The sequence below is a fragment of the Etheostoma spectabile genome, unplaced genomic scaffold (assembly GCF_008692095.1).
Source record: "Etheostoma spectabile isolate EspeVRDwgs_2016 unplaced genomic scaffold, UIUC_Espe_1.0 scaffold00004799, whole genome shotgun sequence".
Taxonomy (NCBI): domain Eukaryota; kingdom Metazoa; phylum Chordata; class Actinopteri; order Perciformes; family Percidae; genus Etheostoma; species Etheostoma spectabile.
In genome coordinates, this window is record NW_022603193.1 from 2,109 (window position 1) to 28,957 (window position 26,849).

At 40.5% G+C, this 26,849-nt stretch overlaps 4 non-coding genes across 4 annotated transcripts; 2 read left to right on the forward strand and 2 right to left on the reverse strand.

Moving 5' to 3' along the window:
- The first annotated feature begins 13,375 nt into the window (after positions 1-13,375).
- Positions 13,376-13,449, forward strand: trnan-guu (transfer RNA asparagine (anticodon GUU)). Its single transcript has one exon. It is a non-coding gene; the product is annotated as a tRNA-Asn (tRNA).
- Positions 13,450-13,857: 408 nt separating this feature from the next.
- trnae-cuc (transfer RNA glutamic acid (anticodon CUC)) lies at positions 13,858-13,929 on the reverse strand. The gene has a single exon. It is a non-coding gene; the product is annotated as a tRNA-Glu (tRNA).
- Positions 13,930-20,432: 6,503 nt separating this feature from the next.
- trnas-aga (transfer RNA serine (anticodon AGA)) lies at positions 20,433-20,514 on the reverse strand. The gene has a single exon. It is a non-coding gene; the product is annotated as a tRNA-Ser (tRNA).
- Positions 20,515-25,600: 5,086 nt separating this feature from the next.
- On the forward strand, positions 25,601-25,683 carry trnal-cag (transfer RNA leucine (anticodon CAG)). Its single transcript has one exon. It is a non-coding gene; the product is annotated as a tRNA-Leu (tRNA).
- The last annotated feature ends 1,166 nt before the right edge of the window (positions 25,684-26,849 follow it).

The following is a 26,849-nucleotide window of genomic DNA, read 5'->3' on the forward strand; positions in this document are numbered from 1 at the left end:
ATTTACAATTAAAAAAATAGGACATAACATAATTACAAGTAAGCCTCAATATAGCAAAAATATTTTAAGCTTAAAGAATAATAAGAAGGATGGATCCCCTTTTTTAACATCAGTACTTTGATAATGAAATATAAAGATAATAAATCTGATTAAACCATAAAACAAACAAATATAAACACATTCAACAATGAAAAATATAATTAATTCAACAAATTGTTCCATGTGTCAATCTTGATTGTATAAAGTGCTTGACCATTCAGTTGTATAACAATCTTTTTTTTTGGAATTGCAGTATGCTTGCAACGACCCAGCTGTTCCCCGGTACTCCCTGTACCCAGTTGATGGAAGCCACAACTGGGGTGATGACAGTGGTGTGCCGGGAATCGTCTGAGAAGGGCTGCCGAGAGCCGGGAGAGGTGGCTCACAAGGCAACTGGAGCAGCGCAAGAGGGAGAAGGAGACTGCGGAGAATAAAGTGCAACAACTCCAGCAAGAGCTGGTGCAGATGCAGCAATGCAGGCAGAAAAAGAGCAGGCAGAGCAAGGAGAAGAGGACATCTGGAGGACAGCTACATTGTTTTTGCTTTTTATTTCGTTTTTCACTTTTCTTTTTTAAATAAAAGGTTTTATTGCTAATGAGTTCACACGGTATTATTTTGGTCGAAGTTGAGGTTTGTTGTCCCAAACCTATCATCACACTGTGTTTCAAATTAACTACAAACGTTTTTCTTAGAGAAAATACAAACACTACACCCTTTTAAAAAAAAAAAATTGTCTTAGCAAAATGATTCATGTTGTCAAAACAATGGAGCGGCCTCTAGCTCACACAGTAAGAGCATTTTCCCATGTTGGCTGAGTCCTGCAGCGGCCCGGGTTCAACTCCGACCTGCGGCCCGTTCCTGCGTGTCAACCCCCCCATCTCTCTATCCACTGTCACTTTAATAAAGGGAAAACCCCCCCAAAAAATAATCTTTAAAAAAAAAAAGGTTGTCAAACAATGGACTTTTTTCACCTTTGCTCTCTCCCCTTCAAAATTAGGTGAAAGCTCAACATGGCAGGGGATGAATTTCCACCCTATTGCTCCAAGTAATTCCAGAATTTTTTATGCTGACAACAATAACAATGACAAGATTGAGTTAATGTACATCATTTGTAGTTCTACATGAAAGCTCAAATAACATTGTAGTGAGTTATGGTCTTACAAACTGTAATTAAACTGTCATTAAATGCAAAACCCATCTCCCAAGCTCCTCAGTCTTCAAGCTCCAGGCACATCTCATCTGGCCGCATTGTGCCCGCCCAATGCACTGGTAAGCTGTTAAACATACAGTAAATATTAAAAGCTTCAAATTATGTACAACTGCTTAGTGTACATAAGCTCACTAAACACAACTAGTATAATCTCAAGCAATAAGACAATGTAATTAACAGTGTGTTTATGAACAAGGACACAAGTATCTCACAACTCAAATTCTTTTCTAGCTGTGGAAAGAACTATATTGGAGGCTATTGGCGGTATTGAGCTGCAGTTGCAGGACCTCACCTCCATGGTGCAGTCCATCGTGGATAGACGGCCTTCTCCACCCACTGATGAGGGGGAGGAGAATTTCTTCCCCCTCATCACAACGGAGAACTTCTCCCATCTGGACAGGCAGTTGGCAGATGCTGGGAGGAGGCAGAGAATGGTAAGTTAGGCAGCAACACTCAATATACATTTCTCTATTTTCTAAGCTCTAGTCCCACTCATAATTGTACCAAATTTGTTGTTTACAGATTTCCAAGTTGTCACTGGTTGGGGGGCAAACTATCAGAAAACATGTTGGCGGATTTGCTCCAAAGTGTTTGCCCCCCAGCTAGCGGCACAGCTGAACTGGTGCGGAAGAAGAGGGAAAGCTGGCATAAAGGGCACTTTTGTCTGTGCCTTAGTGACCTGTAAGTAAATGAATAACTTGAAATACACTACTAAAAGTTTCAGTTCACTTAGAGGTCCAACGATTTTCTACAGCAGCTGCAATGCAAAACCCGGTCCTCCAGATGCCACGGAAGCCGAGGCAGAGAAGGCCGTGAAAGAATTCCTCTGGCTGGCACCTGAGCGCCACCACCGTTGGCCTAGATAAGTTTTTTTTTTCTCCATTATTTGTTAATGTTTTATTATGTTATGTTCAATTTAAATATAAAATAAATGTTATTATGAGAGGTTTGCTGATCTTGTTTATGCCAACGATCCTAAAAAGTGATGATTTGATTTCTGGTAATTAGGTTAATAATTGTTTGTCATCTTCTAGACATGTGTACTACTTATAACAGATGTCATGAAGATGTGGGTGAGACCGCATCTGTAAGATGTATAGCAGATGTTGGGACGATGTATTAAATACGTTAGAACGACGTATATAAGCCTGCATCTGTATGATGTCTTAAATACGTTAGAACAATGTATATAAATCCGCATCTGTACGATGTATTAAATACGTTAGAACGAAGTATATACGCCTGCATCTGTACGATGTATTAAATACGTTAGAACGAAGTATATAAGCCTGCATCTGTACGATGTATTAAAAATACGTTTGCACAAAGTATATAAGCCTGCATCTGTATGATGTATTAAATACATTAGAACGATGTCAATATATATACGTCGCGGAGAGAGCGGCTACATGTTGTTGAAACATATAGCAGCGACGTCTTGGGGACGTTGGTTATACATGTGCTAATAGTTAGCGTTAAATAATGATAAGGTTGGAAAAGTGTGATTTGGGAGAAACCGTGCTTGATATCTGAATGCCCATTCAGCCCAAAAAACACAACAAGTCTTGTCTTCGGTTTCAACTTTTAATTATCTTTCTACATTAAAGTATGGCAATGCAGCGTGGCCCCAAAGAGGTGTTGTTTTGATTTGTGTTGAGTGATATCCCATTAAAGTCTATGAGTAATTTTGCACCGTATTTTGCAGATTAGAACACGTTTTCATGTAATTTGTGTGCACGTGTTGGCAACGCTCCTTAACCTATAGTAGCCTACTAACGTTAGCTACTTCATGACAGCTAGCTACTATCCGGTAACAGTCAGCTAGCATGTCTATGCGCTCTAACTTAGCTTAACGTTTTAAATCCCAAATACTTAAGTTACATTTATTATTGTTAATTACTGTTAAAGTTGTTTATTGTGTAATGCAGCTTACAGTAGATGGCAGCTGATTAGACAACAAAACAACAATAATAGGTTTACTAACGTAACTTTTCTATGTAATTAATTATGTTAACGTTAAAGAAAACATACAATTAGTGCAAAAAATGCATCCCTTTCTCTATTTCCCTAAGACAGTGAATTAACTATAAACCAGCAGGAGTAACGGGGGCAGAGACAGAGCGCTTTCAGCAGCAGACCTAACAGTAAGTTTATCTTTGTCCCATAGTTATTAAATAGAAGGAGTCACATTGTAAAGTAAATGTATCTGTAAGTTACCATGTAAATTGTCTGTAACGTTAGCTTGCCACTTAGCTAGCTATGGTAAAACATGCTAACATTAATTTTCTACAAATCAAAGTTTACTTTTCCGTCAGCGAAATGCAAATCAGGTATTGGCTTATGCTTATCATTATCTAACGCTAACTATTAGCACATGTATAACCAAGTTTCTTATAACGTTTGGTTAACTGTAATACCCATAATGCACCAATGATGTCCTGCTACTGTTTGCCCCGTCAGTTTATTTTTTTGTCACATTTAGCCTTGACATATGTAACGGGTTGTAAATAGGTTTAGTTAAATTCCTGCATAAATGGGAACAGCGCCATCTGCTGGTGTCACCTCTGAATGCGTCGCAGGGTTAAACTTGGTGAATTATGGGTAACCCACAGCAGAACTCTCGACAACTGCTGTGGTAAGTTGCATGTTAACGCCTCAGAGACAATGTCAGTTAAAATGTTTTAAAAGCCCACCATACAATGTTTAATTTTACAGTCTTATTTTTCAATATATATACAGTCTGTGAGAGGCCAGAGAGAGGTCAAACTGTTGTGTGACCAATGTTTAATTTGTTGTATTTCTAATACACACAGTTAAACCTATATTCAATGGTCTTCTTTTCATTTATTACCATGTTTATTGAGCCAACTTAAAGGCAGTTAGGGTGTTTGGGTATTCAGGAGCTGTTAATATGAAGTAGGCAGGACTGGACTGTAGCCTACTCGTCTTTGTAGATATCAGAGATCCGCCCGTTAACTCAATTTTTAAGCGTGGTTTTATGCGTTGAACTGTTACCCCTTTATTAATTATTTAATATAAACTGTCTATGTCCATGTTGTGGGTAGATGTAGCCAGAAGTTGAGCTAGTTGCAGTTGGTAAGAGGGGATATTTATTATAACCAGAGTACGGCCAATGAGGCAAAATAGTGTTTACAAAACTAAATGGAATTAATGAAAGACAAAACAATTTCACCAAAAGTAAAAGTAATGGACTTGACCCAAGACAAGTCATTCCAGAGAGCATCCGACAGACTTACGTCCTATACCCTCCGTTTCCCTCATGCTCTCCTCTAGAACACACTCAACTGCCTCCCTATATAGGCCTGGACCCCACCCCTAAAACTGGATCATACCAATTCTACCATGTACGGGTGGCTCAGATTACTAGACAATTAAAAGGCTACACACAGCCAAAATGCATTCTAACATACTAGACATTCACACCTTATACGTACAATTCACATTAACAATGAGGAACGGCTAGGCTAACAGGTGATTTTAAGTGATCATTAACATAAATATGAACTCACTAAATCATTTATAAACAGGCATCAATCCAGGTCTGTCTTTGAGGGCTAACTTAGGTAGTGTATAGCTACCGTGATGGCAGCCATGCACCCCGCCATTAAAAAAAGAACTTGGTAAGGGTAAGTAACAGATAACATGTGAAGCCTAGAACAAAGTATTGTTGTTAGGTATTCCAAGCTCTACACAAACAAACACTCATTTAATATTCATAAGAGGTGCAGTAGGGTAAAGAACGGCCTTCTGTGCAATTATCTCACTCCGTTCTCTATAACTTGCTCCCACGCCAACAATTCTAACTTGCCATGGTCAATTATACATCAAAACGTAGGTATTCTTGTCTAATTTCAGCCAATGTGAGCCTCATTTATTCGATATGAATTATACTTTTTGCTCAGCAAGCTTTGAAGTGACAAGAGTTTCAATTTTTTCTCCATTCACTGCCATGTTAAACATCGTCCACATTTCTGAGCAAAATGCAGAGCAAAGCACTTTTTTAAATCGCTGATACGCCCACATTTTTAACTTTATCCACATGAATTTTACATCATTACGTTCACAAAGGCCTTCTGGTACTCATGTTGAGGTTTGTTGCCTGAAATAACTTTTTATTTTTCCCGTCTGACCATTTGTTTGAGAGCTGGTTTCAGTGTCTAAAGGAGCTGTTGTTTCCCACAGATGAGAGTAAGCACAGGTGCGGTCGTTAACTGATTGCAGATCAAAGAGATTACATCACAGAGAGGAAAGGCTTCCTAGCTGTGTTTACAAACAAGGCCACTGATTATATGTAGCCATGGCAACCCTTCCCAAGACACTCCAAAACTCTCTATGTCTGTCTCATGATATGTTACAATGTATAGCTTCCTGAACAAATCCTTTGGTGGTGGTGCAGTGGTAATGAGACACACACACACACACACAGACAGATAGAGACACACACACATAGACATACACACACACAGAGACACACAAACAAGGACACACACAGAGACACACAGAGACACACAGACACACACAGAAACACATGCAAACAGATAAATTATATAGTACCATGTATATTTCTTCACTAAGACATGTCACTGGTGGTGTAGTGGTTAGTGCACATGTCTTTCATGCCAGAGACTGCGGTTCAAGTCCCACAGTAGAAGCTCATTACTTAGTGCCAAAAAGTCTTTTTTACAGTGTTTTGATTATTTGTTGTTCCATACGTTTTTTGGAAAGAGATGACACAAACACACAGTGACACACACACACACAGACAGACACACACACAGAGGTACACACATACAGAGACACACACCCACACACACACACACACACATAGACACACATACACAGACACACACACAGATAGACACACACACACAGACACACACTCACACACATAGACACACATACACAGACACACACACAGATAGACACACACACACACATACACACAGATAGACACACACAGATAAACACACACACACACAGAGACACCAGAGACACACACAAGAAGACATTCCAGTAGTGGTGCAAAAGCTAGCCAGAGAGACACACACACACACACACACATGTGCGTGTGCGTGCGTGCGTGCATGTGTCTATCTAAAAATAAACTGATCAATAAAAATAGCAACCGGCAACTTCAAAGACTTTCCAAGCGAATCAGCATCAGTGGCGGGAATCTTATCCTACTGTAAATCCCAAAAACATTTCATTGAACAACTTCATTTTGAAGAAAGACAAGCAAGACAACACTTGAGAAGGTAGGGGTTATTTTCTTCTGTTAAATTAGTTGGAATATTTCATAACTTATACACATAATTTTATCAATATTAAGGGTGAGCCCAATATATATGTATACTTTTGATGTCCTTAAGCCTTTTCAGGATAATAACTCATGAAATAGCAATCTTTGTTTTTGTGTAACCTAGCTTATGTCAAGCCTACTATCTGTCTCCTTAGGTTATGCAATAAAAGTTATAATATTAATGATACAGACAATTTTCTTCTAAATTAAGTTAATATTAACATGTAGGCTATCAACATTACATTAAATTAATGTATCATTATATATAAATCATTTCCTGGGAAATGGGAGGACGACTAACGGGCCGGGCACAGCGCCCTGAGATTTGTGATATGACCGGCTGGCCTGCATTATCATCTGGGCAGAGCGCCTCTTCAACCCCTGTACCTAGTAGGACACAGCCGTGGACAGCTGCAAAGGGAAAATAAGCAACAAAATGCCCCCCCACAACCTTGTGTGCAACTGGATAACAGATTTGCTCCTCTGCTGCAAGACGCTGGACAGTCATCTGATGACCGGGACTGCGTCTCATCACCACACAGCAGGGTAAGGACTGAGAGCAATTCAAAAGTAAAAAGCTAACAACTGGGCCTCAAACCTGATTGTGGGTGACTCTGCTGTAAAAGATTTAAAAAACAGTAAAAACACCAAATACTATGTTTTCCCAAAGACATGGTGTCTGACTTGACCCAAAAAATCCCAGATATCGTGGCAGCACACCCAACTGTGAAGAACATTATTCTGCATATAGGGTCAAATGATGTTGTAAAGCAACAGTCTGAATTGCTGAAACTGGACTTTAGGGAACTGCTTGACACAGTCACCCCCCTAAGCGCAAATGTGTTTATCAGTGGTCCTATACCGTCAGTCAGAAGAGGAGATGAGAGATTCAGCCGACTGTTGGGACTAAACAAATGGCTTTCAACTGAATGTACCGTCCACTCTCTGAAGTTCATTGACAATTTAAACATTTTCTGGGAGCGCAGACATCTTTTTAAAGCAGATAGACTTTCCCTTAACAAGCCAGGAGTAAAGCTGTTCACCTCTAATCTGCTTTACTTTCTGCGCTACACATCTGCTCCCTCTGCCAAGGTCACAAAACAAAAGGAAGACACAACAAAGTGCGGCAGTGATCCAGCACAGCCCCCGCCTGTGCAAAGATTTGACCATGGGAGACCAGAGAGCAGAGACACGAAACCTCCACTCCCCTCTTCACCCGTCCAGCACCCCTCAAACCTTCCCAACCCCGAACCTTCTGAGGATTCATCGCTGTCTCTACTGATGTCTCCACACACCCTTTCCCTTATTTCCCCCATCAATTATGCACCCCTTCCTACCCCCATGGCTCAACCCCGGGCAAAAGTAAAACGCCAAGCACCACTACCAGGATGTCAGAAAACTCCTTCCCCCCAGACTGATAAGGACGCTTGTGTGCAAAATCTGGCAAGCACTATCTGATATGTGCCGGGCCTTGGCTGCAGGACTAGTGATACTAATGACTCTTTTCAAGACAAGCCCGGGCCCTGTGGATTCAATTCTTCCTCAATTTCTGTTGTGATAGGTAATAGGAAAAGAATGGTGAATAAGCACTTAACTGCAAACTTAGCAAATTTAGCATCCATTCCTCGTCAGCTACAGCCTGTCCCAAAAAATGAAACACACTAACACTAGCCTTACTAAACGTCAGGTCTTTGGCAGGAAAATCATTTTTAATCAATGATTTTATTACTAAGCACAATCTAGATTTTATGTTTTTAACTGAAACCTGGTTAGACCATAATAACAGCGCTGCTGTTCTCATCGAGTCAGCTCCCCCTAACTTCAGTTTTATGAGTGAGAATAGAGTGAATAAGAAAGGAGGTGGAGTCGCCATTTTGTTTAATGACTCATTCCACTGTACGCAAATATGTTATGGAAATTTTGTTTCTTTTGAATATGTTGCTCTTCAATTAAGATCTTCCCCTCAAGCGATGTTTCTAAATATCTACAGGCCACCTAAATATTGTGCAACCTTCATTGATGACTTCACTGAACTGCTGTCTATTATCTGCATTAACTTTGATTGTGTAATCATTGCGGGTGATTTTAACATGTTGACAGCCCCCAGGACAGGGGGACAAAAGAGCTGTGTTGTGTTTTTGAGAACTATGGACTGACTCAGCATGTGACGGAGCCCACCCACAATAAGGGGCACACTCTGGACTTGATTGTCTCCAAAGGTCTGAACATTTCCAAGGTTGTGGTGACTGACGTTGCTCTCTCAGATCATTCCTGTGTTTTCTTTAACGGCACTATCTCTGTGCCCAAAAGTGTCCAAACAAAGATAATCAGAAAACGGTATATCACTGAAAACACCAGTGACACATTTATACAGCTTTTCTCCTCCACACCAGCCCTCTCTGGGCTATCAGTCAGTGAGCTTGTAGATAATTTCAACTGTAAAATCACAAATGTTATTGATGCCATTGCTCCCACTAAGGTCAAAGTTGTATCTGGTAAGAAAAGATCTCCATGGAGAAATGTCCTACTGGTGAGAACAGAAAAAAGAGAGTGTAGGAAAGCTGAACGAAGGTGGCGAAAAACAAATCTCCTGGTCCATTATAACTCCTATAAAGAGAGACTTCGCATTTATAATTTGGAACTGAGGAATGCAAGAAGGTCCTTTTTCTCTGATATTATCTCTAGAAACAATAATAATTCCCGTGCTTTGTTTGCTACTGTTGATAGGTTAACAAACCCTCCAGTACCAGTAGCATCTGAACTTTTATCTACCAAGGCCTGCAATGACTTTGCCTCCTTCTTCAAAGACAAAATTCAAAAGATTAGACAAACAGTCAGTGCCTCCATATCAAGTCCAGGATATGTGTTGTCACAGTGTTCAAGCAAAAATAGTTCCAATATGACAGAATTTCACACGATCAACCATACAAACCTGGAGGACATTATTCAACATCTGAAAACCTCGACCTGTTGCCTTGATGTTCTACCAACGGGACTTTTCAAAAATGTTTCCAATTGTTTGACTTCTGATCTTCTACAGATTGTGAACACATCTCTTCTTTCAGGTATCTTTCCACAGGCCCTGAAAACTGCAGTAATCAAGCCACTTTTAAAAAAGAACAACCTAGACAAGTCACTAATGAGCAACTATAGGCCAATATCAAACCTTCCGTTTTTAAGTAAAATCATTGAAAAAGTAGTCTTTTCAACAACTCAACCATTTCTTGTCACTAAGCAACAGTTTTGATACCTTTCAGTCGGGTTTCCGACCACACCACAGCACTGAAACGGCTCTTGTCAAAGTCTTTAATGACATCCACCTTAACACAGATAATGGCAAAATTTCAATCTTAGTATTACTTGATCTCAGTTCTGCATTTGACACGGTCGACCATGACATATTACTAGACCGATTGGAAAACTGGGTAGGACTTTCTGGCTTAGTACTAAACTGGTTTGAATCCTACCTAAAAAATAGGGATTACTTTGTGTCAATAGGTAATTATGCATCTGAGCGTACAAATATGACGTGCGGAGTTCCGCAAGGCTCCATTCTGGGGCCTCTTCTGTTTAACATCTACATGCTTCCACTGGCTCAGATTATGGAGAAAAACAAAATAAGTTACCATAGTTATGCGGATGACACACAAATTTACATAACCTTATCGCCAGGGGACTATAGTCAAATACAAAAACTGACTAACTGCATCAAACAAATTAACGGCTGGATGTGCCAGAACTTTCTGAAATTAAATGAAGGAAAAACTGAGGTATTTGTTTTTGGAAAAAAAGAGGAACGATTAAAAGTCTGCGCTCAGCTTCAAACAACAATGTTAAAAACAACAGACAAAGCCAGAAATCTTGGTGTAGTCATGGACTCAGACCTGAACTTTAACAGCCACATTAAGACAATTACAAAGTCAGCCTACTATCACCTAAAGAACATATCAAGGGTTAAAGGACTTATGTGTCAACAGGACTTGGAAAAACTGGTCCATGCTTTCATCTTCAGTAGACTTGACTACTGTAACGGGGTCTTTACAGGTCTCCCTAAAAAATCAATCAGACAGCTGCAGCTGATTCAGAACGCTGCTGCTCGAGTCCTCACTAAGACCAAGAGACTGGATCACATCACTCCAGTTCTGAAGTCTTTACACTGGCTTCCTGTGTCTCAAAGAATTGATTTCAAAGTACTCTTGCTAGTTTATAAATCCCTTAACGGTTTAGGTCCAAAATACATTTCTGATCTGCTACTACACTATGACCCCCCCAGACCTCTCAGGTCATCTGGGACAGGTCTACTTTCTGTCCCCAGAATCAGAACTAAACAGGGTGAAGCAGCTTTCAGTTTCTATGCTCCTCCTATCTGGAATAAACTCCCAGAAACCTGTAGATCCGCTGCTACTCTCAGTTCTTTTAAATCAAGGCTGAAGACCTTCCTTTTTATGCTGCCTTTCTTTAAATTAATGCTAATTTCTTTCTTATGCTGCACTGTAACTTTTATTCTTGTGTTTTATGTGTCCTAATGTTTCTATTTTGTTTTTAACTGTCTATTCATGTGTCTTATTGATTTTTAATGCTTATGACTTTTAACTGAAATGTGCTATAGAAATAAAGCTGCCTTGCCTTGCCTTGCCTACGTCCTGCTACGTCCTGCTACGTCCTGCTGTGCCTTGTAATGCCGCACAGCGTCCTGCTATGCCATGAAATACTACAAAGAACTTCTACAAACTACTAATTTTTTCTATTTTTGTTATTGCCACTCTTCACTCTAACCCCAACCGGCCCGTCAGACACCGCCTACCAAGAGCCTGGGTCTGACCGAGGTTTCTGCCTAAAAGGAAGTTTTTCCTCGCCACTGTCGCACTGTTGCTTGCTCTGGAGGAAACTATTAGAACTGTTGGGTCCTTGTAAATTCTGGAGTGTGGTCTATCTGTAAAGTGTCTTGAGATAACTCTTGTTATGAATTGATACTATAAATAAAATTGAATTGAAAAATTGAATTGAATTGAATTAATTAAGCAAAATGAACAGAACAAATTGCAGCGACAAGAAAACAGACTTGCTGTTTAATTTTGTCAACAAACAGAGAAGAGATTAATTTTACAGGTCTGTTGTGTTTTTGTTGTTCACATCAGTGTGCTATGATGTGAATTTTTACCCTGTGTCTTCCATGATGCAGCCCAGCTAAGCATCTGGGCACCTGCAGTCCCCTGTAATGAAGACAAGGAGGAAGAAGAGCATAGATGAGTGGGAAAAGGTGACTCAAAGGAAAGGACAGTAAAGGAAAAAAATAATGTGTTAATTGGCATTTACAACCCAAGATATAACACTTCACATGCTGCAGCGAGAGTTATGATCAGCAAAGAAGAATAGACTTTCCATAGAACTGGCACCTAGTGACAGAGGTATGGAGAGCCTATAGTGTGTGCACTGAGCTCTTGTCCTGACGTTAAATAATAGGCATAATGGCTCTTCAACATTAGTCAGAGCCCAGTGTTCAGTGGCAGCAATGTTCTAACCACCGCCCCCTCCTTCTTGGACACAGGTGACTTGTCACCCAATAGAAGAGTCTAATGACAGAAGAGAACTGATGGACACGGATCCAACACCCAACTCTCTCTCCAACACCCCCCCTCAAAACCATCCCTCCTCCTCTCAATCCTTCCCACATTGATCTTGCTTGGATCATTTATTCAGTTAAGCGCCTGGTTTATTAGATCTCTCTATCGCCCCCCTGCATTATCAAGGTTTCATGTTATCTTTTACCTGCAGAGTTGCGTACGTTGTTCCACCTCATGCCGATGTTCTGGCCGAGACTCTGGCACAAAGTGATGGCCTACATTCCCATACTGGAACAAATACCCATTGGAAAACTTTATTTTGAGATGGGGACAATATTAATATACAATGCTAAAGTTAACTTGGGCTGCACCAAACATGGTGTACTTAAAACCAGAATTAAAGTAATGATAATGATAAAATAAGGGCTACAGCCAGCAGCAAGTTTAGCTTAGCATAGAGACTGGAAGCAGGGCTCTGTCAAAACGGTGACAATAGCCTTAAAAGTTGTTAAGTCTGTACAAAAACAAAAGTGTAAAAACAACATAAGTAATGAAGTTAAATCAGTACTTCTACTTTTACCAGAGTATTTGTTAACACAATTATCTGTACTTCTACTTGAGCACGGGCAGTGAGTACTTTTGCCATCTCTGACGGCCTCTGTATTGTTCTGTTTAGAGTATGTATATATTGTGTGTATAGACTAGTGTGTACATTTTTTTGTTTCGGTTGTTTTGTGTTTTGTGTGTAAGCACAGTGTGAGCAACAATGCTCCAAAGAAAAATTCCTCGTATGTGTCCTCATACCTGGCGAATAAAGCTGACTCTGATTCTGATTCTGATTCTGATTCTGATTCTGGTATGCAGGTCACTTGATGTAATCCAAGCAAATACATAAGGCTCCACCCAACAGTTTTGTGATACGTGGCGTGTAACTGTATGTCAATGATCAAGTTTGTTGCTGTGACCAAGAAACCACCAGCACAATGACTGATACATCATCAGTTCCCAAATTGTCTTGGATGCCAAATATTTGAATTCAAAGTCAGAATCCAAGTGACATTTAAGAACAATACAATGCACGTCCAGCTTCTACATTTCCAAATGAGTCAGCTTCCCCAATTTCTGAGTAACAGGAAAATAGCCTGATAAGCATACATGTGCAGCGCAACCTCAAAAAGCCATAAAGCGAATGCTTGTGGCTTAAAGATCGAGCTCCCGCTCAAAACAACGCGGACAGGAGCAGTCTCTGTGGCGCAATAGGTCAGCGCAGTCGGCTGTTAACCGAAAGGATGGTGGTTCAAGTCCACCCAGGGACGTTAGATGCTTAAATAACCTGGAGTAAGCCAACTCTAGGGTTTATCATTCTGCAGGTAAATATAGAGCAGCCCAAAGATAACCCAAGTGGCCTTACCTTTATCTGAAGGTACAGTTCTGAAAACCATGTACTGTACATATTAATCTTTACGGTCATTGGTATGCAGGTCACTTGATGTAATACAAGCAAATACTTAGGCCAGATAGAGACAAAAAGTGAGAGAAAAGAAAAAGAGACTAGCTGTCTAAAGGATAAGCAGTTGAGATAGTGTGAGTCTTTGAGAACTGTAAGTCATATAACTGATGTTGTCAGTTCATTTAAACTAATGAGGAAGAATTTGACAAATCAAAATCAAGTTCAGGAACTTATTCTTTCAAACATCACACCTGAGTCTCTCAAGTCCTGACCATTCCCTGACCGGGAATCGAACCCGGGCCGCGGCGGTGAGAGCGCCGAATCCTAGCCACTAGACCACCAGGGAGTCACATCTATCAAAGTTATCTTTGATAGATGTGAGTTTTCTTTTCACTTACTGGAATGACTCATATTGTTTTAGGCGAGGAATGGCGCCTGGCTAGAGCTTCAGAAGGAAGGACATGACAGATTACACATCTGTCACATAGTCAGTTTGTATTCTTAAATACCAAGTCTCTTGCTATTCCTTGACTAGTCGGCCACCCCTGCTTTGCATCGCTCCAGGTATGTAGAAAAAAAATCTGTTATGCACCTTTGCATTGCACTAAAATGTCAAAATTTGGACCTGAATCCAACAATAACATTACTTGACACTCACATACATTGGTTTTCAGTTAAAAATGTTGGTTAGGGGTTTAGTTACTGCTTGAAAAAATGAAAAGAATTGTTATTGAGATGGAGGCAGATGAAGTGTTTATGACCCATCAATGATGACAAAAGGATACATCCACTGTCGGGGTCTGATTTAAAGGAAATGGTACTCTTTAAAACGTTAAACTAATGAGGAAGAATTTGACAAATCAACCAAAAACTTACTCTTTTAAATCTGTATCTGTCAAGTCCTGACCATTCCCTGACCGGGAATTGAACCCCGGCCGCGGCGGTGAGGGCGCCAAATCCTAGCCATTAGACCATCAGGGAGTTACATCTATCAAATTTAATTTAACATATTGTTGGTTATATTGTTTTAGGCAAGAAATGGCGCATGGTTAGAGATTTAGAAGGCAGTGGTGCAAAATGCAAAACTGCCTGTTTCGATTTAATTACATGGTAATAATACCAAAACAGAGGTGTAGTGATTACTTGGAAATGCTTCCGGTAGTTTCTGAAATAAAAACCATGAATCAGTGGTGGAAAATGCAAAACTACCTGTTTCTATTTTATTACGTAGTAATATTACAATGACAGAGGTGTAGTGATTACCTGGAAATGCTTCTGGTAGTTACTGTCAAACAACCATAAATCAGTGGTGGAAAATGCAAAACTGCTTGTTTCAATTTTATTACATGGTAATATTAGAATAACAGAGGTGCAGAGATTAGAGGTGCAGAGATTACCTGGAAATACTTACCATGAAATATGTCTTGTCCTTCACGTACGTAACGCTGTGCAATCTGACCAGCAGCTAAACACCTTCCACCATCAAGCACTGGCGACCGGGATCCTTGTAACACGTTTATTTGAGTAACAAAGGGTGAAACTGGGAGAAAACACAATGACCAGTTACTTAGATAGTAATGAGTCACAGATATTAAACAAAGATAATTGTAAAAACAATATAACTACACAACAGGCTAGCAAAAATGTAAGATGAAATAAAGAAACACGTAATGTATTGTTATACAGTGTACGTAGTATAACCTATGTTGGGTATCTAAATAAACTAAGATATACTTACATGTGGCATTACCCAAGATAAAAGTGGCAAACTAGCTTACTGAAGTATACCGTCAGTTAGGGCTGAACAATATTGTGTTTTAGCATTGACATCGCGATGTGCGCATGCGCGAAAGTCACATTGCAGGACGTTACGATGTTGACGTTAATACTTTTTTGCTGCTTGACAGAAAAGTAACCTTTCACCGTTTCTCCTTACATGATTATTACCATCCGACCGTTCCCCTTTAAGACAGGTAGCCATGTGGGCAACGTGTGTATGTGACGTTAGTCCGACGGGGTTTGGTATGGGAAGTGAGGCTCTCCGTGTGTAGAAAAGTAGCCTACCGTTGGCAACAGCTGCCTCTGACACAGTGATGTCATAGTATTTGATGGGTAGTGAGTGACGCTACAGTAGTTGGGGTTTTATGTTTTCCTCAAATATAAACTAAACCCCCTGATTAATGCAACATAATCACAACGTCTCCCGGCCATTTCCCACCGCAGAAAGCTGCTATCAGCCAAGCTAAAGCTAATATAGTTAGCTTAAAGAAACAAGCAGAAAGGCGCTACCAGCCGGTCTAAAGCTAATATATTTAGCTTAAAGAAACAAGCAGAAAGCTGCTACCAGCCAGGCTAAAGCTAATATAGTTAGCTTAAAGAAACAAGCAGAAAGCTGCTACCAGCCAGGCTAAAGCTAATATAGTTAGCTTAAAGAAACAAGCAGAAAGCTGCTACCAGCCGGTCTAAAGCTAATATAGTTAGCTTAAAGAAACAAGCAGAAAGGCGCTACCAGCCAGGCTAAAGCTAAAACAGGGCTGCCAACTCTCACGCATTGGCCGTGAGACACACGCATTTGACTGGTTTCACACGCGCACACGCCACACCCCCGATATCTCACGCTGAAGTGTCAGCCCGGTCGGTCAAATTTCTGAAAGATGAGTTTATCTATGTTTTTACCTGTTGAGCCACTTGTGATCGACTAGTTGTGCTTTCAGAGACTGTGAGGGGTTCAAGAGCGCTCCCTGTCTGTGGAATTTTCAAATTGTCGCAAACTGAGAACATTTTTTTCACGATCCATCCCAGGTGCATTTCCCCGGCTTCAGGTATGAGCTCTGAGTATCACAGACTGTCCGTCACTTCGTGTCCTCTCTCTCTGTAAAGATAGAGTTGAGCAGCGCGGCTGGTAGTGTAGCAACTTCAGTTCATGTTATTGGACTCGCTCTGGGGGGGGGGGGGCAGTGACGCGTTGCATCCGTGTAGTCCTCCGATGAAGAGCAGCGTACAGCCTCCTCTAAACTCTGTCAGAGACCAGAGACCCAAATGGGCCTCTGTGTCCGTCAGACGGTCTGAATGAGATCCACCATATCAGCGGAGCAATGACATGTACAGCAGACTATATTACACCTCTCCGAATCACGTACAACAGAGATGGGAGGAGTTATATTTTGAATGTGCACAAAGTTGTAAATATGAGCAGAAATCTGGTGAAACACATCTGAGCTATACTATATGTACTATATATATATATATATATAGATATATATATATATATATCTATATATATATATATATACGATACTGCAACGTTGGGCCACTATTGTGCATCTCTAACCTCTGCATCTCTAAATGTAACTGTAAATAATTAATTTGATGTTTTTTAAATGAACAAATAGTCTTTATTTTCACAAAAAAGTAAAAACAGTAAGTGGGGCACAGAGGATGAGGGCCAAACATTACTGAGCCTTGGCACAAAGGTTAAAGGAATAGAATTTATGTAACTCAGTGGTTCTCATTCTTTAGAATTTCAGTGTTCTTAGTTGATCCCTCAACATTAATTTAACTTTGGGTCCCTGGTCCCTACACCAGGGACCCCTGGACCTGTTCACCACAGACCCAAATCTTCTCAGCTGTTGCTGACTTATGCTACTGTCTCTTCATGTGGTTCATTATGTTTGGCACATTGTCTGGGTCAGTTCTTATATCAAAAGAAGTTAATAATGTAAATGCTGAATGCCCTAAAACCTGTTGATACTACAACACAAAGGTTCTTAACCCTACAGTTTTGCACATATCATGTAAGACTTGATTTCTACATTTTTTTTGCAAAAAAACTCTCCAGAAAGTGCCCTTTAATGGTTTATTTTTCAAATTTTTTTCCTGGGGGAGCATACCCCCAGACCCCCCTAGGGAGAGCCCCATCCCCCCACATATAACAAATCCCAATTTAAACCCTAAAGGATAAAGACCCAAAGAAATTGCTTTGTACGCGGAAAAATATTGGCCCCCCCAAATCTCACTCCAAGGTTTTTGGAAAAGTTGGCAGCCCTGCTAAAATAGTTAGCTTAAAGAAACAAGCAGAAAGCTGCTACCAGCCAGGCTAAAGCTAAAATAGTTAGCTTAAAGAAACAAGCAGAAAGCTGCTACCAGCCAGGCTAAAGCTAAAATAGTTAGCTTAAAGAAACAAGCAGAAAGCTGCTACCAGCCAGGCTAAAGCTAATACAACTAGCCCAAAGAAACAAGAGGCATGCAGGTCTGGTCAGTTTATCAAACTGACGAGCTGGCCTCGCTAGTCGACCACAACCTGAAATTTAGAGGAAGCAACATGCAGTCACTGTCATTCACGTTAGCCTGGATTGATTATTATATGAATACAACGGTGTCATGCTAGTCAACCAGCGTATTTCTACCTTATGTCCCTCTCTAAAATCACTTCAGAAGAGTAATGTTAGTCACAGCGCTTACTTGCTTTGGTGTTTGTAAAGCAATAAAGTTCAACAAAGAATTTGAAGGTAAATATGGTGCAAATGTGAGAGCGCGTAGATGTGATGTGAGCACTCAGAAAATATGATTTGAGAGCTTGTAGAAAATAATTCTGTACTTGTACTTTATTTCATTTTTTTTTTCACTTCAGTCACTTTTCCATAGCGGCGAGTCTGCGCCCTCGACTTTTGCAACACTTCTTGCGATACATTTGGTGCAAAACTAAGTTGTACCTGTGGACTTAGTCTGTGGAGCTCTGAGCCAACAGGATGGGGGGGAGGGGGCAGCAGGGTTTTTATCCCCAGATGAGGGACAACTCTGTCCGGCTTATTTATGTAGCATGAAAGCTAGCATAAGCTTACTAGCATCCAGCCTGCTTCTAAATACTGTAAATACCTTTTAATTATCTCAACACTTTTTAACAGTTAAACTGAAACACTGGAGCTCCAGGTGCTGCAGACGCAGACAGTCTGCCGTCAGTGGGGCTCGGCCAGCGGGGAAACATCGATAGAAATCTCCGCTGCCGACCTCAACGGGATCTGATCTCCAGCGGTACACGGAAAGCTCCAGACCCGATAGCAGCGGCACAACCCCCCATGAGCCCACCGCCAGTGTTAGGGGAATAGCAAGCTAGCGTTAGCAAACTAACCAACCAGCCCGCTTAAAAAAAATAAAAATGTAATTTAAAAGGCACGCATTATACCCATTGATGGCGGTCTGTCCGTGGCTGCAAGACCTGGAGCTCACCGCCAGTGTTTCAGTTTGACTGTTTAAAGTGTTAGGATAATTAAAATGTATTTATTTATAAGCGGGGTTAGTTTGCTAACGCTAGCTTGCTATTCCACCAACACTAGTGGTGAGCGGGACTGAAGCTATCCATGTCCGTCTGCAGCTGCAGGACCTGGAGCTCACCGCCAGTGTTTCAGTTTGACTGTTAAAAAGTGTTGAGATAATTAAAAAGTATTTGTTTGGAAGCAGGCTGGCTGCTAGTTAGCTAACGCTAGCTTCCATGCTACATAAATAAGCGTATTGCCCCTCACAGAAAAAAACACAGGTAAAATTAAAAAACACTGCATAAGCTTTGCTACTGTGTGTTCATTTAAATATAGGTACACCTACATGTAGGGTGACGAGATTGCAATATAAGCCTATATATTAATATTAGGACTATCCATATGTCAAGGGTGTATATTAGGCGGTGCAGTACAGCCCGATCCAGCAGAGGAGAGTTCTAGCCCGACCAGGCTCCTCTCTTTACATTGTAAGCCTCACTGGGTGTCCAAACTAAAATGATAAGAGGCAACTTGGTAGACTCCTTACTGATGTTTATAGCTGTACTCACAATGCCCTTTTTTTTTAAAAACACCAGCCAATCACAAGTCTTACATGTGAATAATCAATGTGTGAGTAATCAGGGAGCTCAAATAAAAGATAGTTGCAAGGTCTACCAAATGTTTAACTTTACTACCCGTAAGCTGTTGGAACCTTGGTTGCCACAGGGTCCCAAATCTCCCCTCAAAATGTCAATCACAGACACTGAAGCGTGCTGGGCCCATAACCCAGAGGTTGAGGGATTGAAACCATCCTCTTCTAATTCCTGTGCTTTGTATCAGTATCAAGTCTATTTCCTGTCTGTTGATGTTTAACAAAGCCTCTGATGTTGCAAGTGTCTGAAGTGAAATGTCTCCACCTGCTGAAGAGTAAACTTAATGGCATGTTGAGATTATTTCATCCATAAAAAAGAAACTACAGTGCTCATACCTTTTATTCCCGCTGTAACACCCATAAAAACTGGAGTGTAATACAGTAAATATACTACACTACAGGTAATAAATACTGTAAATAGAAACTGTAAAACATGTACGTTTAAAGTGCTTTCTACCAGTCAGATTATCACAGGAGGTAATATCTTCTGCAGCTCTTTTAAAGACTCTACCATAATACCTGCTGGAGATGCCAGGTCCTCATACATGTAAAGCATGAGCTCTACCACTGAGCTACATCCCCTGAAGATTTTGAAATTCTTTTGACTTTTTTCTGAGATAGACTTAGACTTATCTTTATTAATCCTTTTGGGATGACTCCCGCAAGGAAATTGAAATATGCGGTGGCTTGAAATCAAACCTGGGCAAAATGCTTGCACTGCTACGATATAAATCATAGTTGAAAAGTAACACACCCGTTGCCTTTCTGCTGGACAATACAACGTTCACTGCAAATCTTGTAACACAGATTGATAAGAAATACATTGGTGGAGACTGGTTGCTTCCAGTACCTATGAGATAAGACAATATTGTTTATGAAGGCACATCTGCGATTTGGTATACTCTGATGTGTCATTGGTTTGGTACCACTCTCAAAAACAGCGCTCGTTGTCGGCAGGATTCGAACCTGCGCGGGGAGACCCCAATGGATTTCTAGTCCATCGCCTTAACCACTCGGCCACAACAACATGATGAGCCCTGCTAGGACTGTTTGCAGAAATGTTCATGTAGCACCTCAACACACCATATAATGCCTAAGCTGCATTTGCAAAATAGCAGGGTGTTCATATACTTATTTTCGTCACTGTAAGATTCCTACACATTGTGTATGGTAGCCTTTACAATGTTATTTATTTATTTTATTACCACACACACAGCCTTAGCAGAGCTAACCCCCCCCCCCCCCCCCCCCCTTTATCCTGATGCTTGATTGTAATAAAGCATCAACAGAGAGAAGTTGTCTCCGTTGGTGTTTTAACAGACACACCTGGGCCAAATTGAAAACCAGATTCAGCTTTAAATCTTTTTAAATCCTAATCTAGTCCTCATTAAGTTTCAAATAATTTCACAGGAGTTAGTTATTATTTTTGATCATCAATACCAAATTGAATCTAATTGGATGGGAACATACACAGACTTCTCACAAAATCCCACTTGAATTCATGTCTTGCTACTCGGTCAGAATCTTATTAACCTGGAGTCCCAGTCTCTGTCACAAGAAATAAGCTATATGTTTATATATGTTTTAGGCCTATTGGCAGACAGACATTTAAAATGTAGGCAATGGCAAATAAAGAACTAGAAAATTCCGCAGAAATTTTATCAGTGTGCCTGCTACTTGGTGCACATCCGAACAGCTATAAAAGTTAATAAAAAATAATAAGTGTCTTAACCCTTCAGAGATATAACTTTTTAAAACCTATTTAAGATGTTAGGACGTGTGTGTGTGTCTGTCTGTGTGTGTGTCTGAGAGAGAGGGAGACAGATAGATGTCCACAGACAGACATACAGACTATGGTTGCCTGGTTACTAAGGACCAATAGGAAGCCTGTTATCTCTGTGATGTCATCTCTTTGGTATGTAGTCAGTTAACGACTGCACCTGGCACCTACTGTTACCAGCTATTAAGAGACTGATCAAGCTCTCAAACAAATGATCATATCACCAAAAGGATACAAGATATCAATTAATTGAGGTTCTCGTGGGCACCATGAGGCCTTTGTGAACGTATTGATATAAAATTTATGTGGATGAACTTAAAAATGTGGGCGTATCAGCGATGTAAAAAAGTCCTTCGCTCTGCGTTTTGCTCAGAAATGTAGACGATGTTTAACATTACAGTGAATGGAGGAAAATGTGGAACTGTTCTCATTTGAAAGGTCGCTGAGCGGAAAGTATACATCATATCACGTAAATGAGCACATTGGATGAAACTAGACAAGAATACCTACGTTTTGATGTATAAATTGTCCATGACAAGTTAGAATTGTTGGCGTGGGAGCAAGTTATAGAGAAAAAAAAAAGATAACTTTTTTAGTCTCCCCACTCTGTCCCCCACTCTAGCTCCGAACATTCCGCCACATACACACACATTGGAAAATCTGAACCGGTCTGAAAACGGGACGATACGTAAACTGGGATTCTGGAGAAACCGTGCTTGATATCTGAACGCCCATTCAGCCCAATAAACGCCAAAGTCTTGTCTTCGGTTTAAACTTTTAATCATGTTTCTACGTTAAAGTATGGCGACACAGCATGGTGCCAAAGGGGGGGCGTTTTTGAGCAATGTTGAGCGATTTCCCGAACATTTCCCATTCAAGTCAATGAGAAAAGTTTGCCGGTTTTTTGCCGATTTCGGTAAAACCACGCGGCAAATCTCTTAGAAAAATCATAGCACACCATTCCCGATCATTACCCACATTTCGGTGTAATGTGTTGCGCGTGTTGGCAACGCTTTGGGACTAGTAGCGGGACGAAATTTGGCGGAAGATGGAGAATAAGAAATAACTAGAAAATTCCGCAGAAATTTTATCAGTGTGCCTACTACTTGGTGCACATCCGAACAGCAAATAAACTTAATAAAAAATAATAAGTGTCTTAACCCTTCAGAGATATAACTCTTTAAAACCTATTTAAGATGTTAGGACGTGTGTGTGTGTCTGTCTGTGTGTGTGTCTGAGAGAGAGGGAGACAGATGGATGTCCACAGACAGACATACAAAGTATGGTTGCCTGGTTACTAAGGACCAATAGGAAGCCTTCATCTCTGTGATGTCATCTCTTTGATATGTAGTCAGTTAACGACTGCACCTGGCACCAACTGTACCAGCTATTAAGAGACTGATCAAGCTCTCAAACAAATGATCATATCACCAAAAGGATACAAGATATCAATTAATTGAGGTGCTCGTGGGCACCACAAGGCCCTTGTGAACGTATTGATATAAAATTTATGTGGATAAACTTTAAAATGTGGGCGTATCAGCGATGTAAAAAAGTCCTTCGCTCTGCGTTTTGCTCAGAAATGCGGACGATGTTTACCATTACAGTGAATGGAGGAAATGTGGAACTGTTCTCATTTGAAAGGTTGCTGAGCGGAAAGTATACATCATATCACATAAATGAGCACATTCGATGAACTAGACAAGAATCCTACGTTTTGATGTATAAATTGTCCATGACAAGTTAGAATTGTTGGCGTGGGAGCAAGTTATAGAGAAAAAAAAAAGATAACTTTTTTAGTCTCCCCACTCTGTCCCCCACTCTAGCTCTGAACATTCCGCCACATACACACACATTGGAAAATCTGAACCGGTCTGAAAACGGGACGATACGTAAACTGGGATTTGGAGAGAAACCGTGCTTGATATCTGAACGCCCATTCAGCCCAATAAACACCAAAGTCTTGTCTTCGGTTTAAACTTTTAATCATGTTTCTACGTTAAAGTATGGCGACGCAGCACGGTGCCAAAGGGGGGCGTTTTTGAGCGATGTTGAGCGATTTCCCGAACATTTCCCATTCAAGTCAATGAGAAAATGTGCCGTATTTTTGCCGATTTCGGTAAAACCACGCGGCAAATCTTTGAAAATCATAGCACACCATTCCCAATCAATACCCACATTCGGTGTATGTGTTGCGCGTGTTGGCAACGCTTTGGGACTAGTAGCGGGACGAAATTTGGCGGAAGATGGAGAATAAGAAATAATAATAATAAAATAAGTATGGGCAATAATAATCATTGTGCCGATTGCTGCTTATGCAGCACATCGGCACACTGAATAATAAATTATGGCAATAATAATCATTGTGCCGATTGCTGCTTATGCAGCACATCACACACAATGAAACAAGAGTCTGTTGCTCAACTGCGACAACAGGTTCAAACAACAGTGTTGGCTGAAATCTTGGTGTGGTGATGTTGGTGTTGTGTGGGTCAGACTTTACCAGCCACATTAAGACAATACAAAGTCAGCCTACTATCACCAAGAATATATCAAGGGTTAAAGGACTTATGTCAACAGGAGTTGGAAAAACTTGTCCATGCCTTTATCTTCAGTAGACTTGACTACTGTAACGTGGTCTTTACAGGTCTCCCTAAAAAATCAATCAGACAGCTACAGCTGATTCAGAACGCTGCTGCTCAGGTCCTCACAAGACCCAGAGACTGGATCACATCACTCCAGTTCTGAAGTCTTTACACTGGCTTCCTGTGTCTCAAAGAATTGATTTCAAAGTACTCTTGCTAGTTTATAAAATCACTTAACGTTTAGGTCCAAAAATATTTCTGATCTGCTACTACACTATGACCCCCCCAGACCTCTCAGGTCATCTGGGACAGGTCTACTTTCTGTCCCCAGAGTCAGAACTAAACAGGGTAAGCAGCTTTCAGTTTCTATGCTCCTCATATCTGGAATAAACTCCCAGAAACCTGTAGATCCGCTGCTACTCTCAGTTCTTTTAAATCAAGGCTGAAGACCTTTCTTTTTGATGCTGCCTTTCTTTAAATGACTGCTCATTTCTTTAAATTTCTTAGCTGCACTGTAACTTTTATTCTTTGTTTTATGTGTCTATTTTTTTTTAACTGTCTATTCATGTGTTTTAACACGGTTTAATGCTTATGATTTTTTAACTGTTTTTACTAGTGTTTTATCTGTTTAACTGATTTTGTGTAAAGCACTTTGAATTGCCCTGTGCTGAAATGTGCTATACAAATCAAGCTGCCTTGCCTTGCCTTGCCTTTTCTCAATGTCCACTGAGTTTCTCAGCGTGCTCTCTAGTAACATCAGCAAGGCTACTTTACTTCATACTTTAAGTAAATTTCCAAGCCTGTACTTTGTTACTTGTATTTGAGTAAAGATTAAATCAAGTACTTCTACTTTTACCAGAGTATTTGTTAACACAATTAAGTCTACTTCTACTTGAGTACGGGAAGTCAGTACTTTGAACAACGTACTTCATCCGTCTTTGCTGTTGCATTGCGTTAACAAATAACTACGTTTGTGTAAAGTAATCGACAGGCTTATGCCCAGGTTGAGTAGGGAGGGAAATGTAATGCATACCCCTACGTTTTTTCTTCTTCTAATATTTATCATGAAACAAGGAAGCGGTATAGAGCCCTAGTAAACAAAAAGTGAGAAAAACAGCAGTGAGAGAAACAAATCAGGGACTGGAGAGCAGAAGAGGAGAGCCAGAGGAGTTCTGGAGTTTGGAGAGAGGGCGTGTGATGAAAAGTGAGGGCTCTGACACAGAGAGGTATTCCAGAGGTGGAGGAAGATGAAGAAGAGGTGAGGAGAATGAAGAAGAGAGGAGGAGAAGAAAAACATAAATGGGACAGAGAGAGGAACAGCCAGAGGGACAGCAAGTGGATCCATGTGGATCAAGTACTGCACCGTCAGGTTTGTGATGAGAAGGTTTCTTACTATTTTCAAAGCAGTTCATTACAATTTCGTTGTAGGTCTGCTGTGTGTCCTAAAATGGGGCTTTTGCTGTAAAATTCTTTTTTTTGTTTGAATATGGCTCTGTTTCTTTTTTTTCTTGGCCTACATTTTGAAATGCATGCAGGTACACATGCATACAGTGGTACTATAACAACAGATTGCCACCCTGGTGACTTTCTTCCATGTCTCCATGAACGCCCATATATTTGGGCTGACAGTTGAGAAACCTTCCCTTGTTAACTATGACATGGATGACTGAGAACCTACTGTATCGGGACATGTTTAATTTACTATATTATAATTTTGAGACAGGTCCTACAAAGTATTTGTTGGATCAGTCAGGATGGCCGAGCGGTCCAAGGCGCTGCGTTCAGGTCGCAGTCTCCACTGGAGGTGTGGGTTCAAATCCCACTTCTGACATCTACTGTTTTTCTGAGACAGATATGGGGAATAAAGCATTCTATGTATTTAAGAGGACATGAATGTGCGCAAGAAGCTCAATGCCCACTACGGGTTTTGTGGGCATCTGTTATTGTCAACAGATGTAAAGTTACCATGTGTTTGTACACAGTAGACATATCTACTGCTGTCTTCACTGTCTGTGGCAAGTCCTTTAAAACCTGTTCCTGACTTGCTTTTTCCCACATCCTCTGAACGCTTAGCTAACTAACTGACTTAAATTGGCCAATAATTGTTGTGATTGTTGTGTGCCTTTAATATCACACTGTGGATATTATGAAGAAACTGCCTAGCAACCCTTGCAACACTTTGAAAGGTTCCCTGGTGTAATGGGTACACTCTGCACTGTGAATCCAGTGGTCTAAGTTCAAATCTCAGTAAACTGTTTTTTTGCCACAGTATAGGTGAAAAAGATCAACCTGTCAACTTTTCACATCTAGTTTAAAGTAAGCTAACAGGTTTAATGTCCTTGGTCATTTAGACTGTAACAGTATGTTGGTGGGGGCATGTTGAGAGTCACCTGGTTGTTAATGTAATCGGAAGGAGCTCCAAATTTGACAGTATTGACTGGAAGTGATAGGCTTTGAGTTACATGGGGATACACACTTTGCATTCAGTCTCGTATCACCACAAAAATTAGGGATCACTGAAATTGAACTTGTGTTTGCTGCAGTCAGAGTATACAGTGTTCATCCTGAATGGCCAGTATAGTGCATCAGAATTGCTTGTTGAATGGTCTATTAGCTTTGGAACCCCCCTTTCCCCACAGCTTTCAATTGTCAGATATGGGTGGGGGAGTGGACTCTGTGTCCAACCCTTTCTGTGTAAAAAAAAACAACTAAAGAAGTCTCTTGGATGAGATTCAAAACTTAGATTAATGCATATACACATCTACTTTCTTTTATATTACTGTATATAAACATCAACTTTCTATTTGATTCATCATCACATTCATTATGACATCAACTTTCTTTTTAATAAATGCATAAACACATCAACTTTCTTTTCATTAAAAGGACATAACGCTGCTACTTAGCAGTCCCATAAATTACTACTTCCCAGTCCCAACCCTCGCGGTAATTCTCACTTGGTGTGCCGCTTTCCAAATCCAAGCCTCACCTATTCCC